This window comes from Pongo abelii, chromosome 21, assembly GCF_028885655.2.
Source record: "Pongo abelii isolate AG06213 chromosome 21, NHGRI_mPonAbe1-v2.0_pri, whole genome shotgun sequence".
Lineage (NCBI taxonomy): Eukaryota > Metazoa > Chordata > Mammalia > Primates > Hominidae > Pongo > Pongo abelii.
In genome coordinates, this window is record NC_072006.2 from 5,424,442 (window position 1) to 5,430,836 (window position 6,395).

The 6,395-nt window shown below is 38.9% G+C and overlaps 1 long non-coding RNA gene across 1 annotated transcript; it reads left to right on the top strand.

Annotated features, from left to right (window-relative positions):
- Positions 1–788: 788 nt before the first annotated feature.
- Positions 789–5,813, top strand: LOC112130375 (uncharacterized). The gene is made up of 4 exons (XR_002912651.3): positions 789–1,051; positions 1,261–1,410; positions 2,522–2,655; positions 3,891–5,813. It is a non-coding gene; the product is annotated as an uncharacterized LOC112130375 (long non-coding RNA).
- Positions 5,814–6,395: the final 582 nt, after the last annotated feature.

Sequence of the window (6,395 nt, forward strand, 5' to 3'; positions counted from 1 at the left end):
GGAGCAGTCCGGAAGACACTGTTGCATAGTCCCAGTCCCAGAGATAGCTCTCAACAATGAGGGATAGAGTTGGTGATAAATTCCCCAGCTCCCTTCAGCCTCATAGGGACAGTTCTGTGATATGTGGTATGTTCTGCACAGTCACTTCAAGGGTCCCAAGTAAGACTGTGCCCAGTTTCCTGCAGAAGTAAACTGCTCATAAACACAGCCTAGTGGCCTCCCTTCCTTCCCTACCTTTACTGGGATTTCAGCTCCCATATAAGTTACTTGTACCCAAATGCTGCTCTCAGAGTCTGCTTTTGGGGGAGCCCAAGCTAAGACAATATCTGACCTCCTCACTGAAGGAATTGCTTAGGCTAGGCATGGAATCTGCTAACCTTTTATTTTCTTGGCTCTTAACTAGAATAATTATTTAGCACTTGCTGTGTTCCAGGCATAGTTCCAAATGTGTGTGTTCTCTCTCTCTCTCTCTTTCTCTCTCTCTCTCTCTCTCTATATATATATAATGTATATATACATATATGCATTAAACAATTCAACTCTGTGAGGTATGTACAAAAGCTATTCACATTTTACAGATAAGAAAGTAGAGACATGGGATGGGAGGTAGGTGACTTGATCAATGTCACAAAGCCAGGAAGGCTTTGAGCCAGGATTCAAGCTCAGGCATCTGGAACCAGCATTCCTAACTACTAAGTCATCCTGCCTATTCGTCTGAAAATCAACTAAAATAATGGATTTGAAAAAAAAAAAAAAAGCAGTTCTAAACCAATGAAACAAATGATTGCAACTAAAACTTTCTCAGCCATATCCTTTTATGACTCTCATGTGTTGAGAGGATTTTAAGCAAAAATAGAGACGGGCTGCCTATTCACTCCAATCACTAAAAGCCCCTTACAATGAGTTGAACTTTGACTAAAAGGATATTAGATTCTGTTACCTAATTACTGCTTGTCTTTTAGAGTCATCATGAGGAAGTCCATCGTCAAGAACTTGGGAGGTTTCAGTTGCAGTGGATTATAAGAGGCACTGGAACAGCTGATATACTGAGGTACCATTAAGAATTATATCACCACCGAAGCATAATCTTGCTGTAGACATGATTGCTTTGGGCGTAGGCTCCCATGTCAGTGCCAAAAACGCTAAGACTTGGAGAAAGGAGAGGAGAAAGTAGAGCTACTTCCTCTGTATGCTTTGCTGCTTGGAAAGGAGACAGAAAAACAGCAGGAAATGCTCACTTCTTCTCTTGGGATCTTTCAGGGACCTCCCACCTGAACGGGACGATTGAACTTTGCTTTGGTAAGGGATGACTTGCCGGAAGATGAAAAGCCTTGTGGTGGAACATGAGTGGAGCTCTTCACAGCTCCCCAGGCATTGCTGATGCAGCATGGGGCAGACGGTGTGGTACAGGTGAGGAGGTGGGTGTGGCTCTAGCTCATGGCTGACAGCTTTCCTGTTCCCTGCTAGGGCAGTTCTGGCATGAGCAGTTGGGAATCAGACTCTGGGCAAAGCAGGAGCAAAGAGCCTTTCTGAGTTTCCTCGACTGACTTCAATGGAACTGTTTCTAGAGGGGCATGAAGGTGGCTGTGACTTCATAAGCAGAATGGAAGTTATTTGATCTACACCGGGCCTGGGAAAATCGGCTTAGGTGTGGCAAAGGTACAGAGTGTGAAACAGGTGGGGAAAATAAATTCAAGATCCTGAACCTTTCCATGGCCCCCAAAGGGGAAGCCAAGGGTACAGTGAGTGGAGGGGCTGCCTTCAGCTCACTTGGCGCTGTGGTGAACTGTCTCAGGGCTTGGCACATTGCCACCATTCCAAGACAGATGGTAAATAAACACCATTAGTACGTTGATAAGTGTTTGTTTTCCTTTGGCATTAGGGCTAAGAAAAATAAAGTGGGGAGGGTATCAAGCCCTGGAGTAAGCCTTTAAAAGGTTTCCCCTTTTGAGTCTCTTATGGTTGTCTATTTATAGCAGTTACAATCACAACAGAGAGGAAAAGACTTCAATCACCCCTGGGACACATTTTGTCAAAATTACATTTAAGCACTTTTTATTTATGAGTGAGAAGCATTATCTTTTATTATGCCTTTAAAGCAGCATGGGGAAGTTGTGTGTATAAACCAAGGTGTTGCTGTGGCCTGTTGTCTTTTGTGAACTTCTGGAAAGGATCACCAAGAAGGATGCTCTGATAACTGTCTGCTATGCAGTTTGCATAAGAAGAAAGAGGCCTTTCTGAAGATCATTAAAAATGATTCATTACTTTGGTCATACACATACGTGTTGTTTTATTACTTAAAAGCATAAATCACACATTGACAAGTAATTGTGTTTATCAGACTATTTTAGGCCCTGGGAGGAGTAGAGAGGTACAAAATGTGGTGATTATTCCCAAGGAAAGTCCATTTTAATTAGGGAGACAAGAACAATTACACGTGCAGTAGTTAGAAGCTATACAAAAGCCTATGACTAAGTGGTGAGTTGTGAATAACAGGCTACCTATGCTGTGATTCTCTTAGGGATGACATAAGAGACATCTTGGAAGAGGCAAAGCTTGAGACAGGTCTTCAAGGATTGGCACCATCTGGACAGGTTGAAGAGGAGTAGGAGGAGACTTTCAGATGTGGAGAATGGCATGCACAAAAGCACGGAGGTGAGAATGCACATATGTGTCTGGGACTTCTAAAACAGGACAGCCTGATTGGATTGGAGGCTTTGGGCAATGATGAGTGAGCAATAAAATGGAAGAGAACAGGGTCAGAAGGGGCAGACAGGAGTTACCTGTCCTCATATCATGCATTCACTTCTCAGCTCCATTACAAACCCACACCAAATTTTTCTGTGTTGACTATTTGAGTATTGTAATTTAAAAAGAGTAATCTGTGTACAGAGTCCTGTACTGGGTTACAGAGTCTGTCTGAGTTGAGCTTTCCCCAGAAGCAGACACAGAGAGAAAGAGTCCAGAGCAAGTAGTTTACTAGGGAGGTCATTCTAGGAAACTTTAGCAGAGGGGCAGGAAAGTGAGACAGGAAGGTAAAGGAAGGCAGTCAGGGAAGTGCTATTAAGATACCGACGTGGACAAATGGAGCAAAATCCCAGTGGTGAACTCTAGAAATCAGTGTATAAAATGTGCCTTAGAGTGAACTCATCTGGGAGGTGAGGAAGTTGGGGTATTTATCCACCAGTTGCTATCAGTCACTGGGTGAGGGCTGCTTTTGAGGGCATTAACTTCCTAACACTTTTGTTCCAGAAAAAAAGTCCTAAGGGAGAAGTTGCAAGTGTTTTTAGTAAAGAATCCTGGTCCTAAAATGTCCACATCTTTAGAGTGGAAGTTAGAGCATGTGCTTCCGACACTCTAATGAAGGACAAGTCATCCTGGGGCATCGAAAAATCCTTTCCTTGGCCAAGTTTGCCTCTTCCTGTTTCTTACCATTCATTACTATGGTCTGCTCTGAGGCAGAGCAAACTCTGGAAGGATGACTGTAGAGTTTGGGTCGCAAATGGAAGCATCAGGGAGAGTTCTGGTTATAATAGAACTCCACCTGAGCTGATTTACTTTTAGTGCAAGGAGTTTCCAACACAGCTGCAAGGAAGATTAACAAATATGATAGTGGCTTGAATTTGAGGAAGCTGGAGCAATGATTCTGTGTTGGGCTCTGGGTTTGCAGTGGAGACTATATGACAGTGAACTGGGCTCATGTTTCAGTTTTCATGGGGAAACCAAAATGTTCCCGTTAAAATTCAGCAAACAAAATATCCACCCACCTCCACCCCCACCACACACACCCCTTCCATTGCCCTCTATGACACATGGCACAGGCCAGCTAGGAAATATAAAATCAATCAGTGGTTTAAATCAAGTTTTTTACTTTCTCTCTCCATCTGCAGCAACACTTTATGCCAGTTGGATTATGGTCCAGTGGGAGAAAGATCAATTAAGGCGAAACCACAGTAGAGAAAGCACTGGAGAACAACATTCATTCTTCCTTAATAAATCTTAGTTTTAAATATTTGCTTTGAGTTTTGTTCCATTAATAAAGAAAATAAATTAAGAAGGAAAACCAACCAATATTTTATTTTTCCATATGTCATAGTGGAATCCTGAAGTTGTTGAATTGAATTAATGCTTGATTCAATGTGAGGAATGGACAAAAGACATGCAGAGATTCAAGTTCCCTCAGTAATCTGGTATTTATTCATCCATCCATCCATCCATCTATCCATTCATCCATCCATCCATCCACTCACCCACTCATCCGGACATTCACCCACCCACCTATCCTCTTACCATTAGGAAATTCTTTCATGTTAAGTGCTGTAAGTGCCAATTCCTCTTTTTCAGTAAATGAAGAAGAACAATTTGTGTTATAAGAATTAGAGTGGGTTAGATTATTTATATCATCTTTCCCTGATGAGGGTTCATGTCTAGGTGTTTCAGACTAGCATTTTTCCTTAGGTAATTTCCACTTTCCCTTTGTAATCTGATACTTTTACTATATGTAAGGTCATAAACTGTTGTTTCATAAAAAATACTTTGACATGGATGAACAATTTGGAGTGTAGATATGAAGACATAAAAGATAACTTGAAAAAATCAGACTGGTTCTAACATTTATGTAGAGAGGTAAATAATCAAGAATAACTAGTAACATTCTGAAAAAGAAGGGTAGCAAGGAGTAACTATCCTGTCTATTATTAAATCTTATAAAAACTCATTAAGACAGCATGGTACTGGCATAAGAATAAAAAGACATCATTGGAACAGAATTGAAAGTTTAGAAACAGACCTAAATACATACAATAGTTTAATATAAGGCAAAGTTTACATCTAAAATCAGTAAAGAAAGATTAATCAGGGAATAAGGACAACTAAGTCACATATCACACCCTACAGTGTAAGTTCCAAATGAAGAAAATATTTAATGTTAAAAAGGCAATACTGAAAATACAAAAATATGCAAAAATTATTTTATAATTATAGAGGAGGGAAAGGCCATAAGTCATAAAATGAAAGATTGATTAAAGTATTTGCACCTGGTGAAAAATACCAACATCAAAGTTCAAAGATAAATGACAAGCCAGGAAAAATATTTGCAATTCTGTCAAAGTGTGAATTTCTCTACTCTTTAAGGAAGCACACAAACTGATAAGAAAAAGACTAACATCAAACAAATAGCAGAAAAAGAATAGAATAGTCACGTTTATACAAAAGGAAATTTACAAAGAAAGATCATTTACATTGCTTTAAAAAAGAGAAATGCAAAGTAAAGCATAACTGAGATACAATTTCACCTGTCAAATTGGCAAAGATCCAAAAGTTTGATAATACCTGGTATTGGCCACAGTATTGGCACAACAGGCTTTCAAATACAAACGGTGGGGATGTAAATGGCAGAAGTTGGCAAACGATCGCTTGTGAGCTCAATTCAGCCTGCTGCTTGCTTTTGTACTGCCCAAGACCTAAGAACCATTTTTAAGTAGTTGAAAAAAATCAAAATAATATTGTATCGTATCGTATTGTATTGTACTGTATTGTATTGTATATTGAACATTTGCTAAGAATATTAGGTGCTGTTATTACACACACACACACACACACACACACACAAGGTAGCTATGGAAGGTGATGCATAGGTTAATTTGTTTGAACATGTTAATCATTTCACTATACATATGTGTATGAAAACAATCATGTTGAATACTGTAAGTATATATCAATAAAATAAAACATTTTGTGACACATGAAAATTATGTATAATTCAAATTTCATGCCTTAAGTTTTATTGGAACAAAATCATGCTCATTCCTTTATTTGTGTCTATGGCTGCTTTTGTGCTCCAATGGCAGATTTGAGTACTTGTGATAGAGACTGTATATCCTGCAAAGTTGAAAATATTTGCTTTCATGCCCTCTACAGAAAAAATGTCCTTACCTGTTGCCATACAAGTTGGCAATATCTATCAAAATTACAAATCCTTTTTGACCTGCTGAATCCATATTTTCTTTTCCTACAGATACACTTGCATAAACATGACTTGACATATATCCAAGATATTCATCGTTCTATTGATTGGCAAAAGATTGATGCAGTAAATGGCTCTCAATAAAGGGCGGGCTATATAATTATAGGATATCGTCATAGTGAAATACCATCCAATTATAAAAAAGAATAGAAAATGATTCATTTATTACACTGAAATGAAATAATATTTGAAATACATTAAGTGGAAAAAGCAAGATAGAGTGGTAGATAAGATGGAAACTACCATTTGCGTAAAAATGTAGGAAAAGATATGTATACATATATTTATACATTTGCCCACACATTTTCTCTCTCACACACATACAAATAAATTATCTCTAAAGATTACATAAGAAACATTGGTTGTCAGG